General features: G+C 47.8%; 2 long non-coding RNA genes across 2 annotated transcripts; both read left to right on the plus strand.

The window, feature by feature from the left end:
- The first annotated feature begins 9,933 nt into the window (after window positions 1–9,933).
- LOC125149270 (uncharacterized) lies at window positions 9,934–16,967 on the plus strand. The gene is made up of 3 exons (XR_007145880.1): window positions 9,934–10,262; window positions 10,951–11,782; window positions 16,769–16,967. It is a non-coding gene; the product is annotated as an uncharacterized LOC125149270 (long non-coding RNA).
- A 2,594-nt stretch (window positions 16,968–19,561) lies between these two features.
- On the plus strand, window positions 19,562–21,310 carry LOC125149269 (uncharacterized). Its single transcript, XR_007145879.1, has 3 exons — window positions 19,562–19,751; window positions 20,455–20,852; window positions 21,064–21,310. It is a non-coding gene; the product is annotated as an uncharacterized LOC125149269 (long non-coding RNA).
- The last annotated feature ends 306 nt before the right edge of the window (window positions 21,311–21,616 follow it).

Genomic DNA, 21,616 nt, shown 5'->3' on the forward strand with positions numbered 1-21,616 from the left:
TATTGGTATTCAGGTTGACAAAACCACTGAAGCAAAAGAGCCCAAAAATAGACCATAAATAAATAAGATTTCATACAATTACTGTTCATAATGGCCCACGTGCCACAAATGGCCTTTATGAATCTTACTAACATGGTAAGAAGTGAGATGGGAATGAGCTTCCATTCATATGAAGTTCAAAAACAGGAAAAATCCGACCATATTGTTTAAGGATTTTTTTTGCTATAATTAATATTTTATTCTTCCTTTCAATGCTTCTTAAAAGCTGAAATATATTAGACAAAGAAATCTTTGATAATATAAGTGCCAATTCTCTGCAGACAACCATATAATCCTTTAAGAAATCACATAAACAAGATAAAGGTTTCTGCAGCCTACAAATGCCTCTTTTGGGAAAAAAGAAAAAGGGGTTTATCGACAACAATTTAATTATAGTTTTAAAAAATGGTTTTCCTACCAAACTTTAATGTGTAGTAAATGAACCCATCATCTGTTAGAGCAGTGAACCCAAGTCAGATCAAGCACAAGAAAAGTAGAACAGTTATGAAGAAAAGCAAGGGAATTATTACTTAAAAATTCAGCATACTGGTGCATTGTGAGAGAGAGTAGTGGGGGCAGGTGGATGGTAGGGCAGTCCTTCTGAAATACTGATAACATCTGTTTTATTTCTTGTCCCGGGTGGTAGTTACACAGGCATTGACTTCATTATTGCTCATTAAACAGTACCTATATGTTTATGTACTTTTCAATGTGTCTGTTATATTACACAGGGTTTTGTTCTTTAAAGAGAAAAATAAAATGGAAACAATAAAAACAACCTTCACCCAGTGCAGAGGACTGAAGGGGCTTTTGTCTGGGACCATAAGACGGTAATACGGAGCTGTGGGTCGTAAGGATTGCTTTCTGACAGTTCTCGGAAGGATGGTGGATGTCCAAGACTCTCAATGTAACTGCGGCTTGATGGCAGAGTGAGCTGCTTTACTGAGGTGTGTGGGATGAGGTAAGGGCAGAGGGCACCCGAAATGCAGCAGGATAGCATGGAACCAAGTGGTGGAATCAGGTCAGACACTTTGCAAAGTTCCAATTAGGCATGGCTAGTGAAATGAGCCGTGAATCGAGCTTCAGTCTACAATGGTCTTATTGCATGGTTTTTACCTTGTGGACCTCAGTTTTAAAGTCAACTCACGTGAGTTCTGAAATTAGAAACTCGTTTAGAATCTCTGCTTCCGACTTAGTTTTATTCAACACACATCCACGTAATGAGGATGCTGAGAGGTGGTCCCGAGGAAAAAAGCAAGGAGGGAAGTTCCGTGACAGCTGTGCATGACCAGTATGAGCCTAAGGCATTCTTATTTTTATTTCGTGGATTTGCTTCAGGGTTAAGTATAAAGAACAACAGTGCATGAGAAAGCTATTCCTTTATTAACGTGGAAAGCAAGTATAAGTAACAATACTGTGCGGTAGGAAGCGTTATTAAGAAATAGCCATGTCCTAGCATATCACGTAAACTTCAAAGGGAGAGGAAATGCCCCCACCTCTGCCCTCCCCCCCAAAGAAGACCCAGAGAAACAGGAAATACGCAGTTACCAAAAAGCTACGTTGTTTGAGAATGGGGTATGGGGGAACAGAATTCACAGTTACTGTCAGTAGTACAAGTTGGAGGGGGAGAGTCCGTGGGAAATAGACTTCATTCAGCATTTCAGGAGCATTATTAGGAACCTCGCTCCCAGGGAGTCTCTCCTGCTACTCGTGGCCTCTGGGATCTCTTCCCACAGCCAAGCCAGTCCGGAAACCCAGACACCCACGCATCACGAGAGAGATTAACGGTGGTTTTAAGCCACTGGGTTTCAGGGTTAGCGTGTCACACAGCAAGAGGTGACCCACAGAGCAGGCCAGTTTGGAGATGAGGACAAAGAACAGGGCTCACAAGCAAAACTGCCAGGCAAGCACCGAGAACATGAACATGACAGATGTAAGCAAACATCCATGCAGAGCCACTGGGCTCTCACTGCAGTGCTCCCCATGTGTGCAAGAGGAGGACATTTCATTGACGCAGAGCTGCGAGGCCTGGAGTCAGATGGCCCAGCACGTTGGGACACGTGTTTTTCTCACGCTCTGCTGCACAGTGGGAAACACCGATCTAACTGTGCTGGGGGCGGGGGGGGGGGGGGGGTCAGCGGTGGCAGACCACCAGGTCCTTGTCCTTGGTGATCGCCCACCAGTATTTCCAACACCAGTCCCTCCGGGGAAGCCTGTGGACCCCCTAAACCAGGGTGGGCAACCCTCCCAGGCACCCCGGGACTTTTCAGTGTTGTGATGGCCCTTTGACTCCCCTCCCTGGCCGTCTGCAGGGGAGGGGGGGTACTGACATTCCTTGCCTGTACCTTGGAGCCACGTGGGGGCGGGTGATGGAAAGGGACCAGATCCACTGGCCTGGACGATCAGAGCACTCGGGGCAGCGATCTCTCTGCTGAACCTCGTTGCTTCACGACGTGCAAGATTTTCTTAACACGCGATATAAAAGAAGGATTTAGAAGACATGCTGATGTGATCCTTTTCATGAGTATCCGCGATCTGCAAACACATGCAGTGTTTCAAAAGCTTTCTTCAATTAGTAGTTCTCACTCAGTCCTCTGCCTCACCGCCCCCGTGTAAACTCGCTCCCTTTAGAACACGTGTGACTCCCACAGTGAATCTCTAGATGGAGGGAGGGTTTGGCGGTGGTGCCTGGAGCTTTGACATTTGAAAAGGCCCCTCAAGAGCCGAGGGGTGTAGGAGAGGAATCCTTCCCCTCCCCTCTGTTTCCCTTGAGAATCACTCTTAGTCGGGTGAGGCCGGCACCCCCAAATCCTCCCAGCTTACAGCACTGAGAACTATTTGAGAAACCAGTGTAGGCTTCTCTCAGAAGCAGAAAGGCCTGTGTCCTCAGAGATCATGAGTCCATCTGGTGTTCCCACATTTCCATGCTAACCTCACCCAGGCCGTGCGAATGCCTTGTGGATGATGAAGATGTCACAGGCCTGGCAGAGTGACTGCGGCCCACACGATCTACCAGCTCCAGAGGTCCCTGCGAACTCGAGCGAGCTTGCTTCGGGCCCCGGTATAAATGGCAGGTAATGATTATGACCCAGACTTTCATGGCACGTCTATAAAACAAAGAGCTCCTATGTTATAAAATTGAGGAAGCTCCATGGTTTCCCACAGCAATAAATTCAGGTTGCCTTTTTCCTCCTCAGAACTGGCGTTAGGACTTTGTAAAATAAAGTAAGCCACGCTATATATGGGGCTGCTAAGATGAAACAAAGGAAAGTATTTTTAGCCCTATTTCTCTTTAACCACATTTACCACATTTCATTACTTTGCTGCCTACTATTGCTCTGTGGTCCCTAAGGAAATAACCCGATGAAATTGAGAATAAAAACAACATAAAGTAGGATATTCAATACGCCAGGTTGCATGTACCAAGTCGGGTCACACAATGATTAAGTTTAGCTCTAGTTAACCTGATTTCAAGTGCAGTTCAATCCTGGGGGCTATGAGAAACAGAATGCTTCTTCCACATTATCAGAAAATAGTTCTATTGAAACACATGAGTCTGTGTGTCCCTTCCATATAAGAACATTGACGTGCATCAGACAGGTTCTCCTTTGAGAGACTGCTGAACGTTGTATTCGCAGCAGCAACTTGACAGAGATTTTATTTGGCCAAAGAGAGCATTAGCCCCGTGTCCCTCTCCACACACGCATACTACCTGCCACATGTCTGTGCTGTTGTGCTCTAGGAATGGGTATAGGGTTCCATCTGGGTGTTGGGAACCATGACATTTCTGATAGGCAGCTCCATTTAGACTTAGCATCCCCAGACTTTTCAACTTTGAATGTATTGTATCATTGTTTGAAAAGAGGCCCCAGAGTGTAAACCGTCTGTATAGGTCAGAAGGAAGAATTTTCAGATATTTAAAGTTAATTATATAACAAGGCTGTGTAATTTCTTCCTGGGGAGAGGGAGAGTGGGATTTCCAAATCAAACTGGTTCACTTTTGCCTGGACTGGCTTTAATTAACTGGCAATTTTCTGGAAAGTATGGAGATAGACCAGATGTCCTCTCAAGGTCCCTTCAAATCAGCCTGCTCTTTGCTGAATGATAGAATGTAAGAACAGAAGGAGGTCCAGTCCATTCCTTTCACTCAACAGTGAGGGAACCAAGATACACAGAGTGAGCGTAGTTCACATTATTATTATAATTATAAGGAAAAAATAATGCTGTTGCTTTACAGTCCCATCTTGCTCTTTTTTTTTTTTTTTTTTTTTTTTTAAAGAAAGAGCATGCATGCAGGACAGGGAGCGAATCCTAAGCAGGCTCCATGCTCATTGTGGAGTCCCACGTGGCATTCAATCTCACAACCATGAGATCATGACCTGAGTTGAAATCAAGAGTTGGACGCCCAACCAACTGAGCCACTCAGGCGCCTCCCCATCTTAAAAAAACTTAAACTTAAAAAACTTAAAAAAAAACTTTTTTTCATAAAGAAATACCCTGAACTCAAAAGCATTTATAAAGTATACACATGCAACTTAAAGATTAAAAATAAAGCAAAGACCTTATCCTACCGTCCAAGTTCAGAGACACAGCCTCACTTGTACTCCAGGAAGGCAAGTAACCACCCCCCTGAATACTTTGTTAATCTTTTATTTATAGTTTTTCTTTATAGTTTTACCACATATGTGGCTATATCCCCATACAATATATTTGTAGGTTGTGTGGGTTGATTCAACACCAAGTGCATCCTCTGTGACTTCTTTCTCACATTCATCATTACGATTTGAGGTCCAACCAGGCTGATGCCCTGTTCTTGTCTATTCCTTTTCCTTTTGCTGTACTATCCCATTGCATGAATATACCACAATCTATCCATTCCACCATTGATGGACTTTGGATTCTTTCCAGTTGGCATTTTTCTTTGTTGTTTTTTTTTTTATTTGTTTTGTGTATGATTTGCATATGTGCAAATTTCTCAGGCTCTGGAGTTGACACGTGAAAGGAGAGCCAACTTTAAATTGGAAAATGACATTTGAGTTGAGTCTCGGGTGGTGGGAAGGAGGCGGTCATGTGAAGCTTGGGAGCAGAATGTCCTGAGGGGGAGAAACAACAAACACAAAGGCTCTAGGGTGAGAGATCGTGGAGTGGTAGAGGAAGGGCAAGACGGCCCAGGTGGCGGGAGTATGAGAGCCATGGGTGAGCGGTAGGAGATGAGATCTAAGAGAGAGCAGAAGCCACATGGTTTAGACACCATGGCAAGGTAGATGTGTGGGAGGCTGGCAAACAGGCCACTCAGGGTGATGTGTGGAGAATGGGTCATACATGGACAAGACATCAGGTCATTCTGATGTCATCTAGGTCACCCAAGTGAGACCTGGCGAAGGCTTAGATAAGAAAAGGAGTGGAGATGGAGAGACAGACTGAACTCAGGAATATTTTGGACATAGACACATGAACTTCTTAGTAGGTTGGATGTGAAGGTGAGAAACAGAGAAGTCAGCTTGAGTCCTACATTTTTTCCTTAAAAAAGCAGCAACTCATGGGATTTACTGAGATGCAGAAGGCCAGAGGAAGGACAGACGTATTTTCAAGACATGGAGAAAATAAATGTTTTTGTTTTAGCAGCATTAGGCTAGAGATGCCTAAAAGATGTCTGGGGGAAAGTATCAGGTAGGCAGTTCATCTGCGAATCTGGAGAAAGGTCTGGCCTAGGGAGGTATGTCTGCAGTCACCAGCATTATCGCTGGTAGTTAAAATCCTGGTAGAAAATAAGATTACCCACACAAGGTGTTGAAGGGAAGAGGTCTGAGTTCTGGCCCTAGGGTACCCCCAACATTCTTGCACAAACTGAAGGAGAAGAGCCACCAAAGAATGTGGAAGTAAGGGAACCAAAAAGGCTGGTATTGTGGGAGCCAGGAGATGGGACTGTTTCTCGAAGGAAGGTATGCTCGACTGAATGGTGCCAAAAGGTGAAGTACAATTGAGGACAGAGAAATGCACAGACGCGCACAGACATGTGGTCACCTTCAAAAATCCCTTTTCCCTGAGGGGTGGGGCCACACCCTCCCAGAGCAGATGCAAGTAAAAACGAGATAAGGAAGTGGAGGCCAAATCTAGGACCAGATAAAGGGGAATCGGTCAGCAACGGGTACAGAGAGGGCAGCTGGGGAGGGTATGGGGTGAGAAGGGCTTTTCTTTGTGCAAGATGGAGGGTACTAGAGAGTGTCTGCACCTTGATGGCATGGGTTCTCCAGTGGGGACCTCTGAGGTAGCAGGAGTGTCCTTGAGAAAGTGAGAGGGGCTCCAAACACAAGAGGAGAAGCTGACCTGTGATTTGAGCAGAGGGGCTCGTGAAGATTAATATTCAGGGTGCTCACCACCAAATAACTTATAACAGGAAATACTTAGAAACCAACATGTCCAGCAGTAGGAGAAGAGTTTCCTAGAAGTTATAGCAGATCTGCAAAATGGAAGGTTACGCAAATCGCTCTTGGGGGTCCTGTGTGCACACAAGTGATCTACAGAAACATACATTCGAATTTTGAAAGGGAAAATACACATCGGTATTACATGTGTGAAAACTTCTGAAAGGAAAATGCATCGGAACATGACCAGTGGCTACTTTGCGTACTGTTTTGGGTGATCTTTCTCTTTCATATACCTTTTTAAAATGTCCCCAGTGTTTATAATGAACATGAATTACTTGTATTTTCAGGAAAAAGACAAATCATGTTAGTATTTTGATGTAGCAACTCACAGCATTTTCTCTTTTGGCCAGACAGCCATTTCCTTTTGCTGGAAATGTGCAAAAATATCACAGGACTGATACTGTTTAAATTTAGGTTAATTCTACGTTGGTTTTCCTTTTTCACTCTTATCTGTTGCATCTCCTCATGGTGTTAGGCATGTTTCACTCTGACATGTGCCAAGTTGTTGTCTATGCTCTTTCTAGAGCACTGGGCAATTGCCCAGATACTTCTAAATAGTCCTGCCAGGAAACATAACAGGAATATTGCCAGTGAAGTCACCCGGCACGTTAGTGATATGAAGATGGAGAAATAGGAGGGCCCCGGAGCCTTTTAGGAAACCCCAGTAACTCATTTAATCGAGAAATCGCAGCTTCGAGCAGTTGAAACCACAAGAGCAGATCAGTTTTCTCAATGGAGAATATTTCAGTAACTGCTGGAGCCAGGCTAAGTATATGCTTCCCAGGAACCATGCAGATTCCCAAATAGAATTCAGAGCTGTCGTCAAGCTGGAAGCACAAGTGGATGCCAGGAAACAACTGATGTTGACCACAAGCCGTAATCCAAAAATCCTGACCTCATCAACATGGAACCACAAATGTAGTGGTATATTTCCACTAAAATAGGAGTTCATTCATTTGCCACATATTTATTCAGCACCTACCATGTGCAGGAGCTACACTAGGGGACTGATACGCAATATCACATGTAAAAGCCACAGTTGCTCCTTCCCCGTCCAGTGGGGAAGAGACACAAATTCAACACGCTGTGAGAATGCGTCAAATGCTACCACAAAGGAAGCACAATGAACTTTCATGGAAGCAACAGCAGGGGTGTGGCTTCCAGAAAGAAGGGAAGTTTAAGCTAGGATATTTCTATGGGTGAGAATTAGTGGTGTGAACTGGAGGTGTGTAGGCAGAGGAACTGTGTTAGTGTGTGTGTGTGTGTGTGTGTGTGTGTGTGTGTGTGTGAAGATCCAGAGGAAGGCAGGAGAACCCCAAGGAGCCAGAGAAGGTTGGCAGACCTGGAATGCAAGGCAGGAGGAGCAGTGAGAGCAGCTGGGCAGGAGGGACTGGAGATTTAGGTGGGAAGAACACAAGACTGGAGGCAGGGGATCATGTAGGGACTCAGTGGCATGATGCAGAGAAATACACTGGTTAAGAAACATCCAGGAAGTACAGCTGCCAGGACTTAGTGGCTAACTGATATAATGGAAGCTTAGATCACGGGCATCCAATCTTTCTCTTTTCTGATATAAGCATTCAGTGCTATTCCTGTCCCTCTAAGCACTGCTTTAGCTGCATCCCACAATTTTCACATGTTGTGTTTTTTTTTTTTTCAACGTTTATTTATTTTTTGGGACAGAGAGAGACAGAGCATGAACGGGGGAGGGGCAGAGAGAGAGGGAGACACAGAATCGGAAACAGGCTCCAGGCTCTGAGCCATCAGCCCAGAGCCTGACGCGGGGCTTGAACTCACGGACCGCGAGATCGTGACCTGGCTGAAGTCGGATGCTTAACCGACTGCGCCACCCAGGCGCCCCTCACATGTTGTGTTTTTATCTTCATTCAGCTTAAAATACTTTCAAATTCAATTAGAAGCTTGCTCCCTAATTTTCAAATATTTGTGGCTTTGGCAGGTCTCTTTCTGTCATTGTTTTCTAATTCAATGCTACTGTTTTCATTCATTTTAAATGTATTTACCAAGACTTGTTTTGTAGCCCAGTATATGGTCTGTGTACTGGGCCCCAAACCCAGTTGATTCCCTTCCCTTTTTTATCTGACTTTACCTTGCCTTACATGACTTATTCTTTGCCTTTTTCTTTTTCAATCCTTCAGTGCATAGGAGTGAAGAGAAGGTCAGGCCTGCATGCATTTCCTGCCGTCTGCGGATTTTTTTTCTCAACACTGCCTGTGAGGAATTATGCACCAACTCCACAAAAGTAAGCAATAAAATATTGGCACGTTGTAGTGCAAATCTATATTTGGGAAAGAAAATTACTCTAAAGAATCACAGTCTGCAGAAATAAGACGTTGGCCACAATAATTACAGCCTTTACATTATTATGCAGAGGAAGTTTAGCCTCCCTGGAGCCAGAGCCACATGGTTTCAAACATCTCCTTCCTGGAAGAGGGTCTCTCCCCACTGGGGTGGCTTCCCAGAAGAAAAAAACATTCAGCTTCAAAGACCAATTCAACCTCCCATCTCTTAAGACATTGCAGGAGCTTGAGGATTACAATTGCCATTCTCTCTTCTTTAAGGATAAGTACATATAACTCGGTATCTACCAGGCCTCACCCAGGGCATCACCCTTTATTACTATTGTTCAGTGAGGAAGAGAATCACGTATCGAGCTGGGAACATGAGCTGGGAATTGTGGGTTCTGCCTTGTCTGCCGTGAGTAGCTAGAACATAAGCACAGCCTCTGAATCCACGTGGGTTCTTATTGATATCTAAAGCCATCTCCTAACCCCTCTACCTTTTGCCCTTCTCTAACCAGAATAGTGTCTGGAAAGTGGTTGTTCAACTTCTTTCTCACAGCACTGTAGTCCTGCTAAGTTTTGAGACACTGGTCATTTCTCTCATTACAGAGATGGAATCCTCTTTAATGGGATCAAAGCCATCCTCAGGAAGCCCTGTACAAAGAAGCAACTGATAAAATAAGTGAGGAAATTCTGGAGTTGGTAGTTTGAATTCCTCACATTCCTTAAAGTCACGAATTCTAGGGAATTTAGTAGTATATAGAGGGAAGAAAGCAAGGAGGGTTTTCTTGTCATTCAGAGCATTGCACTTTGAAAGAGGGCGTGGAATAGATCAGGGTCTAAACAGAGGGTTAAGAAGTTGTGTGGTAGCCTGAAGCAACTTTAATTGAGACCAGCTTGAGGGCACTTTTTATTCTCTGTGGAGGGTTATTTCTTCTTGGGGGACTTAAAAACCATGATGTCCACCCACACCCCTTAACTGGAAACTTCTAGCCACATCTGTCCCACATCTGAGAAGATCACGTGTGCCTCTGTGGGCAACTTGAGTGCTGTGCTAACCCTTGCGTTTCATTTTAGTTCCCCCATCAGGCTCCGGTTTTGAATTCCACAAGCCCTGCCTTAACCACAGCCTAATGAGAGAAGATGTCATACATTCTCGAGTGGCAATGTGGGAACCCCCCACATCCCATGAGGCTCCCAAGCCAGGGCAACAAGTCAGCTTCTCTGCAAGTGACTATCTGTCCCTGTCCTTAGGCCACCGGCCCTGCTCCTGTCACATCACCACCCAGGAGCCACCAGCTGCCAACGGCTGCCAGGGCCCCAGCCATCATCACGGAGGACTTCGGCAGTAAGATCGTTCTCTAAATGTCACTGTCTACCCCCTCACCGTGCAAGTTCTTTAGTCTGTGCTGGTGCCTTAAAAGCTTCTGCTGGCTTTGTGTTGAGCAAGCCTCGTCTCTACTCCAGGTGGATCTGGTAGTTTGATCGGCACAAGGTAAGACGCGGGAGCCTGGACCGTTTATTCTGGAAGAAATCCAGAAAAGACAATGTGTTTTTGGGAAAGAGCGGTGGAAATTACTGCAGAGGAACTGGCATCCACGGGGCCGGCCCCGGCGGCCGCTTCCTCAGCCCTTGAGAGCAGAGTTGTCACCCCAAATGTGGACAGTGTGGAGGCTGGGAGACCCCAAGCCAGCCAAGCTACGGGGGGCTTCCTGACCATGGGCTCCGGGCGGTGACGGCGCTGTAAGACCTGTGTTTTCTGTAACCCAGAGTCACAAGAGCCGGGGGCCTCTTTCACAGGGTGTGTTCACACGGGGAAAAGGCTTGAACTCTCAGCACACCCACTGAAGCCTAGTGAGTGGCCCAGCCAGCAGTGCTGGACCAGTGCAGGCGTTCCCCCTGGGGTGGTTGAGGGGACCGAGGGAAGCCTCCGGAAACGGACAGGATGCCGGAAGGTTACAGGTGTATCCGGTCGCTGACCCGAGTGGGGGTGGTGAGGAGACGCTGCAGGGCAGAGGGTGTAAAGGCGGGCTGGGGTCCAAATAGGGGGGCCCTGAAGGGGCTCCAGACTTTATGGGTACCTGGTAACTTTGTAAAGTCAAGGGCAAAGGGAAGAAGGAAGACGTGGGTCTCAACTTCCCCTCCACCCCAGTCATGTGGCCCCTACCGCTTCTATTTCACAGGCTGCTGCTTTCCCTGTAGACACCGAAAAGTAGACTTTCTCACTCTCCGGGCAAGAGACCACAGTGCAGGAAAATAAAGATGTTTTCCACAGTGGGAGCTGCCAGCGGGGGACTGCTGTCCCCAGAACCCCGCATTCCATCCTCCAACAAATACTGACTGGGGGTCTACCGTGTTCCAGGGGCTGCCAACGCTAGCTCCTTAGGGAATCAAATCTCTGGTGCCAGGTGAAAACGAACCTGACCTGCAGTCCGGGACCTCGAGAAACCTGACAACAAAGACACCTGTGGCTTGGGGAGCTCCCGGAGCCGCCACAAGAGCAGGTGAGTGTGGCGTCCCTGCCTGTGGCTGGAGAACACAGGCGAGCCGTGGGCCCGTGGGGGCCGAGCTTGGGAGCCAAGCCCCGGCCACAGGGGGTTGTTACTGGGACATTGTCGCTAGGCCGCGCCACCGGCTTCTTGCGAGCTTGCAGGCCACAGACGCGGCACAGGCCGGAGCTGTTGGCGCATCAGACCCTGGATACGAGTAACCCCGAACCCCGAGTCCAGCCCCGGGTCGCGCGCCCACTGGTCAGTGCAGGAGGCCGTGCCGCGGGAAAATCAGAGCCGAGCGGATCGCGCTCCCGACGGAGGCGCAAAGGACGCACATGGCCACGTCCACGGCGCCCACGCAAGGACCGGCTGCTGGTGTGAGGTCACCGTACAAACCGAGGAGCGGCGCCTTCCTTACATGCGGGGGATCAAACCCAGGGAACAAGGAGGAGGGAAGAAACGTCGCCCCAGGACTCATGCAGCTAACTGCAGGTGCAGCTGCCGCCCGGCTTCCAGGGACTCGGTAAGAGGAGGTGCAAACGCCGCCACGCATCGTCTGCTGGGGCAGGGGGTGGGGTGAGGCGGGTCCCGCTGGTTGGGGGGGGCGCGGGCGGGAGTGGGGAGGCGGTCCCCCCCGCAGCCGTGCCGCCTGGGAGCGCTGGTGATGGGACACACCAGCTTCTCCCTCCACTTCTGGAGCCATGTTCGAATTGTTGCTTTCTTCACAAATGCGCCTCAAATCTGCCGCCCACCGTGCGGTCAGCTCCGCTGGGCGCCGCTCGGGAGGCTCCTTCCTGCCGCCTAGTCCACTGCCCGGCTTTCAGGCCTGCACTTGTGCGGGCAAGTTTCTTTCGGGTCCTTTAAGTTGCAGCCGTGTCCGTTTGGAGACGTCAGTCTCACGGTTGACCCGCGGCCCTACTCGCCCACAGTGTAGGCCAGATTCGTGGCCCCAGCGGGGTTGCGGGGTGCGTGTGTGTGCACGTGCGCGTGTACGTGTGCGCGTGTGCATGCGTGAGTGTGGCGAGCGTGTGCTCGTCTGCATGCGTGTGCGCGCGGATGCATGTATGTGTGTGATTGCGTGTGCGTGCGGATGTATGTGTGCCCGTGTGCATGGCTGTGTGTGTGCTTGCGTGTGTGCGTGCGTGCAGATAGATGCATGTGTGTACACGTGCGGATGCATGTGCGCGTGTGTGTGCTTGCATGTGTGTGCATGTGTGCACATGCATGTGTGTAGGTGTGCATGCTTTGTGTGGTGGGCAAGGGTGAGGAGGAAAGTGGGGGCAGCTTCTGCTCTTCCCCCCATTGCTCCTTCGTGGCTTACTCTCTGAGACAGGGTCAGGGACAAAGAGGGAACGGGACAAAGCCACAAAGCCGGGTCCTCACGCGGGGCTGGCAGGCTAGCACCCCGCCCACCTTGGCGGACCTACCTGCAGGTGCAGCCTCTCCGGAGAGCTGATGCGCCAGCTACTGGCCAGCCACCCTGTGTGTCCAGCAAAGCCTGGTGAAACCCTGCAGCCTTACTTACACCGTCAGCCCCTCTGATGCCTGGTGTAGCAGGGTCAGGGACGCCTGGAGCTTTCTCTAGCCCCATTGTCCCTGCCTTTAGGAACTAGGACCTCAGGGCAGGTATTACATATGTGATCATATCTGATGTATATTGCATATAGTATAATACACATATAGTTATGTAACTAGATGTCATATATACCTGCCTCTTCACTCCTGTACCTTTGAGAATCTATCTCTTTGGTCAGAAGTGTGTGTCTCTATGTGGCACCACTAAAACCCAGCCCCTGCACCCCCTCTTTCCCTCCCACATGTCCGCTCACTTCCCTGGAACAGGATACACTGTCCCTCCCAGGCCATCAGCTCCTGGAGGGCTGGCCCTGCTCTTAATAGATTGTTTTTGCCCCCAGCACCTGAGGACATATTAAAAGAGCTTCAGAAATCTTGTAACCATTATGTTTAGATATATCATGCACTGTTTGTGTTAATTCCACTGGCTGTATGACCGGCCAGACGGTCTCCTTGTACCGTTAGCTATGCAGCCAGCACAGGCGCGTTCGCAGAATGGAGGAACATTTACTGATTTACTGATCTACTCCAGTAGTAATGTGATTTTAAAAATCTGGAAAGCATCTGGGCAGGTGACGTATGACTTTGCATGCCTAGGATGGAGTGGGGGCAAAGTGAGGCAATAAAAAAGAGGTTTGTCTACCAGCAAACCCACTTCCTTTTCGATTCTGCCTTCCAGAGGTCCTGACTCTCCACTCCCCAGTGAGTCTGACCTCCTGGTGCTCTGCAGGGTGCAAACAGGCTGTCCTGCGGGGCACCACTCACAGCTGAGAGCAGATTCTTCTTCATACCGAAGAGAAGATTAAAGGCCAAGACAATAGACTGGCGACTCAACAAATATTTATTGAATTAATTATTATTTATTGATGAATTAATTATAACTTTATCAGATAAGAAGACTGATGGTTATGGGTCAGCGTGGCTAAGCCACAGTCCCTGGTCAAACACTGTGTTGCTGTGAACATGCTGTGTAGATGTGGTTATAACACCTACAAGCAGTTGACGTTCAGTAAAGCAGATTAGAATGTGGATGGGCCACACCCAATCAGCTGGAGGCCTTAAGAGCAAAACTGAGGTTTCTAGGAAAAAAAGAAATCCTGCTTCAAGCTGCCTGAGTGTGTAGCCTGCCAGCCTGCCCTGTGGACTTCAGACCTGTGGACTGCCAGCCCCACAACCACAGAAGCCAATTCCTTGGAATAAATCTCTGAACATTTATAGGTTAATCCTACCGGTTACTGCTTCCCTGGAGAACCCTGATGGGCACAGAGATCCTCAGCTCTTCTCCTCCACCTTGTCCGTAGAACTAAGTCCCCGGGAAAGAGATTGAAAAGCACATTTCTGGAGAAGCTGACCAGCTCAAGAGGAAGTTCCTAAACACGAATACTGGCGTCACTGACTCCCCCAGTTACAGAGCTTAGCAGGTCTCCCCACGGCGAACCCTACACCCACAAAAGCCACCCAGATCCTCAGAGCTCACCACCAGCTTCGCAGCCCCAACCCTTAAATCTGAAGATACCAGACATCTGCCCTCTGACAGGAAAGAGAGACCAACACAGGAGACAACCAAGGAAGAAGAAAACTTCAGAAATACTATCTTTGGTATTCTCAGGGAGACAAGGGAAAATACTTTAACTGTGAACAAGATACCATTTTGCAAAAAAAGGAAAACTGAGAGAACAACAACAACAAAAGAACCCTTGATATTAAAATGCCCTAGCAAGATGGAAAACTCAGTAGAAGTATTAGGAAGTAAAATTCAGGAAATCGAGCAAAAAGAGAAATATGGGAAAAAGGAGAGAAAAGGTAAGAAAAGAGAGAATAAGTTCAGAAGACTAATATCTGAAAAGAAAATGCAAACAATGTGTTTAAGAGAGAAAATCATCAAAGAAATAATTCAAGAAAATTTCCTGGAAATACAAGATATGAGTTTCCTGATGAGAAGGATCCACTGATGGACCCAACTGAGAAGGACCCAACATGATGACTGACATTTCACAATATTGGAGGCAAAAAAAAAAAAAAGCAGGGGTGGGGGGAATCCTACAAATGTCCAGAGAGAAAAAATAGGTAACATTCACACAAGCAGGAATCAGAAAAGCTTCATAACTCAACAGCAGAAGCTAAAAGGCAATGAAGTCAATTCTCCAGTGTTCTGAGGGAAAATTAAATTTCCAATTTAGACGTCTGTGTGCAGCCAAACTGTCAACCAGGCTTCAGAGAGATCAAGACATTTCAGACATGCAAGGGGGACATAGATTAACTCCCATGCTCCCTTTCTTGGAAAGCTACCAGAAAATGTGTTCCCCCCCCAGATGAGAAAGCAGAAGATGTGGGCTACAGGAAGTAAGACACCCCGGACAGAAAGGAGATGAGAGTCTGCCATGCACCAGCAAAGGGCGGTCCCCGGTTCGAGCCCGGAGGTGACCACAAGGCCCAGGCTGAGTAGAGGGATCTCAGACAGGCTCAGAAAAATGAAATCAGTGCTCCCACATGTCTTGAGAGGAGATTTGGACAAATGGAGAACAGTTTGAGGGTGAATTCATAATGAAAACGTGACACCCAAACAAATGAAAAAAGATAATTACAAAGTTCAGGGAAAACAAAACTTTGTACATCAAATTGCTCATGGCTCATCTGTGAGTATTCTTTAGTCATAGCAACATAAATAGTAAACCCTGACCTAAACACATCACAGTAGGCCAGAATTGGGTGCTCAGGTGCACAGTTAAATCCCAGGGCACTACGCACTCACCTCTAGACCAACCTGGGGCTCCAAACCCCCTGGGAAAGAATGAGGGAGAGATCCCAACACCATGAGAAAATGAAGGAAAGAAAAATGCTTCAAACTTCTAATGCAAACCATATTCTCTTGTTAGACTTGGAGAACATTTGCCCAGCTCCAGATCTCTGGGCATATTCTCAAGAAACATCACTACTTACGTCTATTAGAAGAGCTCCCAGGGAGAGCATGGTTGAGTACTTAGGATTCCAATTTATATATTATGGTCTCGTGTTTCCCAGCTCAAAATACCACGGTTAATGTATCAACGTGGAAAATGCAGCACTCAAGGTATTTGCTAATGTTTAATTTAATCTTGCATTTCTCTGGCACCTGGAGAAATTAAGAGCCTGGGGAAAATAATGATTAGCAAGCATTTGTGAGTTAGAGTGCCCTGCACTTGCAAAAACCAATTTTAAGTGCTTTTAAGATATTTGTTCTTCAGCACCTCTCAGTGAGAAGTTGGTTCTGCCCCAGACAAGTTAAGCTATGTGATTCCCACAAACCCCATGGACTACGTGAGGGAGATTGGAACTTTCGCGGTCTTCTGGTTTGTCTGTGTGTGTGGAACTTGGGGAGCACTTCCTCAGCACAAAACTGTGTATAACCCAGTATCAGGTGGTGACTGCAGCCATCCACCCAATTAGCAACAAAAGAGGAAACCCTTCACCCCAGTGGACTTTCCAGACAGAACGTGCAAAATACTTGTATTATTTTCCTCTGACATGTAAACCCTGTCTTCTTCATACTTCTACATCTCATCCGTAACATTTAAATAGTATTGTGTAGAAACCCATATCCTTTTATTTATTTTTTAAACTTTTTTTTTTTTTGAGAGAGAGGGAGGGAGGGAGGTGCAGAGAGAGGGACAGAGAGAATCCTGATGTGGGGCTCGAACTCACAAAACAGAGATCATGACCTGAGCCCAAATCAAAATTCAGACACTTAACCAACTGAGCCCCCAGGCACCTGGAAAGCGCCTGTGACCCTTTCTCTTCAAAGTAGCTGCTGGTGTGAGGGATGCCCTGGCAGGTCCCCAAAAGACCACAGCATATGTGACGGTGTTTCTCAATCTCTTCTATTTTGGAAAGAGGAGGTAATGCTTAATATAAAAGGAACCCATTGCTGATTGTGGAACTTGATGTGTCCACGTAGTTGGGGAAAGGCAAGAAGAAGGATCCTGCTGTCGAATCTCCCAGCTGAGGCGTGGAAGTTGGCCCTGAAGGTGACACTGGCTTCTGCAGACCAGATTCCCTGAGTGTCAGTTGGGGTCCCGACCGGCATCTCTCTCCAGGTCCCAGGTGACACTGCACGGTGGGTGCAGGGACCAGGGCGCTCAGAGCCTCGGGGCGGACAGCACCTTTCCCAGGTAACCTCAAGCAGGTGTAGAAGCATCTAAGCCTGACTTCCGTCCTTAACCGCTGTTGTTAAGTGCGGGGTTTGATCCATGGTGTGTGTGGCAATTCCCACCCCCACCCCCATATTTCAATTCGCTGTATTTAAAGTGTCTAAGCAGAATCATTTGGGAGAAAGAAAAGCTTTGAAGGTAAAAAAAAAAAAAAAAAAAGAGAGAGAGAGAGAGAGCCTATGAACCGCTTTGGATTTTGTTTTTAAATTGTTTTTTTAAAGTTTATCTGTTTTTGAGACAGAGAGACACAGAGCATGAACGGGGGAGGGTCACAGAGAGGGAGACACAGAAGCCGAAACAGGCTCCAGGCTCCGAGCCATCAGCCCAGAGCCCGACGCGGGGCTCGAACTCCCGGACCGCGAGATCATGACCTGAGCCGAAGTCGGATGCCTAACCGACTGAGTCACCCAGGCGCCCCGGATTTTGTTTTTAAAGAAAATTCCTAGGCTTTGAAACTGTCACTTTTAAGACAGAATAGTGCCCATATATTCCTATTGAGAATCTCCAGCTACCCAAGCAACATGTTCTTTTTTTTTTTTTTTTTTGCATCCTAATCTTAAAATTCACATTTCTTAAACAACCAGTGGGCTTATTTTCTTTCCAGCCACAGAGTTATGTAAAGGCTATTATTTTTCAAGAGAAGAGCACAGGACGATTAAAGAAGCCAGGCTAAAAGAGGAAGAAGCCAGCAGAGGTAGCAATAATTTGAAGTTCTAGCGCATTTCTGTGCTTAAAATAATCCACTTCCAGACTGCCCCACTTGCCACAGAACTACGTCCTCACTGCCTGCCCACAGCTGCAGTTGGCGAACAGAACCAGAAGGAACCGTGCTCCTCGGCAAGTAGCCCTTCCCGTCTGTTTCCTCTGCCAACGCTGCAGGTTTCTCACGCAACCAAAAAAACGTAAAAGTGAGGTGGAAGGTTGATAATAGAGAAACCAAGATAAAAACCAAAGAAGGTGGGGGGAAGGATGTGGGCTTTCTGCAGATAGTGCAGCCATCGTTCCAGAAGCGGAAAATCAACGGCCAAGAGAAGTTTTTTATTGGACTTAGGCAACCAACACCTGACCAGTCATGTGGCCGCTGGATGTAGTCCCTGTGTGGGGTTGGGATGTGAAATTAGAGGAAGCAGCATGGGACTCGCCTCCAGGATCTCACAGTGCACAAGGGGGGATGGTAGATACAACGCTGGCCCGCCCGCCCTACTTTCCAGAACCTGTGACATGTTGCCTTATGTGGCATAAAGCACTTTGCAGATGTGATTAAGTTAAGGATCTTAGGTGCAGACACCACCTTGGAATATTTGGGTGGGTCCAATGTAATCACGAGGGTCCTTCTAAGGGAAAGAGGGAGGAAGGAGTGTGAGAGAAGACGTGATGATCAGGCAGAGGGAAGAGAAAGAGAGATTTGGAGATGGTACATTTCTGGCTCAAGAAAGAGGAAGGAGCCATCAGCCAAGGAACGGAAGGGCCTCTAGATGCTGGAAAAAGCACGGAAATGAATTCCCCCCTAGAGCTCTTGGCTGGAACACGATCCTGTCGACATCTTGATTTTAGCCCACTGGGCCCATATCAGACTTCTCCACAACTGTAGGACAATTAATCTAGGTTGTCTTAAGCCACTACAGTGTGGTTATTTGCTACAGCAGCAGTAGGAAATTATACAGAAGGAGAAGAAATTAGAGATAGTATGTGCCCCAGCCTGAGTCCCCCCCCAACCCAGCCCCCCGCCAGGGCACCAGCCTGAGTGCCCCCATAGTCACAACCTGATCAGGGCCTGGAAATAATAGTCTCTCCTTACCTGTCGCAGGGTGGTCACTGACCTCTGTTCCCACTTGCTGTGGGAGTGCCCTGCCCAAGGGTTTTCTTCACTCCAAAAACATGTGGTTGGCCCCTTCACCTCCATTGTTGACCACAAATCTTAAGAGACTCAAAAGGCCTTATGCTAGTCTGGAGAGATTGAATATTGTGGAAATCCTACTAGAGTATGTTTCAGTACCTTCCCCTTCTGTGGAAATAGGCGTGAGATTCAGCTCCTCCGGTGGAGAACCCACTTAGAATTCTCCGTCAGGCTAGGCACGTAGTGTTTATGCTGCACCCACATGGCAGCAACTGATTAGAGACAGAAAGATTTACTCACAAGAGACACTTTCCAATAATACTACGAAAAATACATGTGGACAAGCCCTATATTAAGCATTTGGAACAGAAAAAGTTGATTTAAAGCCATTCACTGCAGGAGCCAAAAATAATTGCCCAAGAGGCTTGGGATAAAGCCAAAGAAAGCACAGAGCAAAGCCCACAAGAAACACACAAAGCCTAGATGTACATTAACTTCAAAATGTGTAGCTTACAGACCAATTGAAGTTGGTCTTCCTGTCCTGCACCCTATTTAGAAAGAAACCAAAAAGCAGGTAATATACAGCCCCCCAAGTGCAAGTCAAGAGGTGTGAAGAACCCCCAGTGGCTCAGGGTGTAATCTGTACAGCAGGTTCTTTATGTGGCAAAGACAGAGCAGACTTCATTTACTCTGCAGGCTTTGGTGGCAGGTGTGGCCACAAGAAAGATGGCCAGGTGGTACCGGATGGAGCTCTGCCCATCGTTTGTGCCCCAGGGTGCCAAGTGCCGTGCTGAGCAGTGGGGACCCGCGGGTGCACGCGGCCATCCTGCACACCGCAGACGCAGACCCCCACCAAGTGAGTAGGGGGTCGCAAGTGGAGCAGCTGCAGAGATGTAAGTAATTAGTTACAATCTCGAATGTGGAAGAATGACTTGAGGCCCCACGGGACACACTTGGTGCACAATTGGTGGTCTTGTTGTACTCAGCAGATGGCTAAGCTAGAGTGTTTAGGTTGACGAAACTTTGAGGGTGGGCTGGGGAAGAGAGGGGCTGATTAAGCTTAAAGGATTTGGAGGGAGTGAGAGAATAAATAGGGATGAAACAGCAGCTGTAGGGAAAAGAATCTTGAAGAAGGAACAGAAATTTTTTTTTTCAACGTTTATTTATTTTTGGGACAGAGAGAGACAGAGCATGAACGGGGGGAGGGGCAGAGAGAGAGGGAGACACAGAATCGGAAACAGGCTCCAGGCTCTGAGCCGTCAGCCCAGAGCCTGACGCAGGGCTCGAACCCACGGACCGTGAGATCGTGACCTGGCTGAAGTCGGACGCTTAACCGACTGTGCCACCCAGGCGCCCCGAACAGAAATGTTTTAAAGGGGATTTTAGGAATTCATGTGATTTGCAATATAACATCCTTCTCCAGCATTCAGTAAAATGAACATCACTCATCCATCCTTCTGGAATTTGTGGGAGAATTTTGAGGTGCAAAGATGTGCAGGTTAACCACCTAACACTCATTTGGGCAGCGCAGAATGGAAATATCCAAGATAATACTGGCTTAAATGAAATACATATGTATTCTTCTCTCATGTAAAGGAAGTCCGTAAGCTGTCCAAGGCTGGTCCATGATGGTCCATGATGATAAGATCCAAGGACCTTGCAATCTTCTCCATTTTTCAAGTGGTGGCTTCCATACTCAAGAATACTTTGTTATCCAAAATAGCTGCTGGAACTCTGTTCATCACATCAGCCTTCCAGGCAGCTGGAACCTGGAAGGTGCGAAGGGCCAAAAACGTGTACCAGTTCTTTTCAATAAAATTAGGATTCTATTATTAAGGAAGAAGAGAATGGCCATTGCACACCAGCGGAGCGGTCTCTCACACACTTACTCTGGCCTGAGAGTGGGAGTGGAGTGAAAAGCAAGAATCTCTGTGAGTTCCTAATGTGACAAAGCTGCCGTGAGGAGATACAGAAAGGTCCATGAGCCATTAGCGGTAAGTGGGCTGGATTCTGGCTGGGCAAGCGCCGACGGGTTCCCCAGGGGCTCCCATTGGAACTGAGTCTTGAGGCATAACAAGAGTGTGCGGGCAAGAGGGGGGTGGCACTGCGGCAGGGAAAACGGGACGCCCCCACTGTTCAGACTGGCATCCTTCCGGCTCTGACTCCACCTCTGTCCTCTTCCTCCCGGCACATTTCCGTACACAGGACCCGTGCACCACCGGCCCCTGCCCCAGCACCCTCAGAAGCGACCACAGCTTTCTCCGTCCAGCTCTGCAGGGGCCAGGGCGCGTGCTGCCCTCCCATCCTCTCCCCACCTCCATCACTGCTGCCTCTCCTTCTGAAGAGGGGCCAACTCCCATTTTTCACTCCCAGACACTTCTGGAAATTCCGCCCCAAGTGATCAAGGATTCGAACCAACCTGCTCAGTGGAACCCACGGACCCTTGGCTACCCAAGAGCTCTCACTTGGAAAATTGGGCTCTACGTGTATGAAATAAAGCTTTGGTTTCTGTTTTGGGGTGGTGGGGGTTGTATTTTTTGTTTGGTTTTGTTTGGCATGAGGCACAGCAGCAGGGTCTCTGCGCTCTGGTCCAGAAGTTGTAGCCGGATTCTGGCACAGGGAGTCGTGACATGAGGCTTTTCTTTCCGGGAAGCGACTTTATTCCTGCCGGTAATGCCCAGATGGGTTCGTACCCAAAGAGCTGAGCCCCGAAGGCCACCTGGCGTAGTTTTTCAATATATTTTTTACTTCTTTGTCT

The sequence above is a fragment of the Prionailurus viverrinus genome, chromosome D3 (assembly GCF_022837055.1).
Source record: "Prionailurus viverrinus isolate Anna chromosome D3, UM_Priviv_1.0, whole genome shotgun sequence".
Lineage (NCBI taxonomy): Eukaryota > Metazoa > Chordata > Mammalia > Carnivora > Felidae > Prionailurus > Prionailurus viverrinus.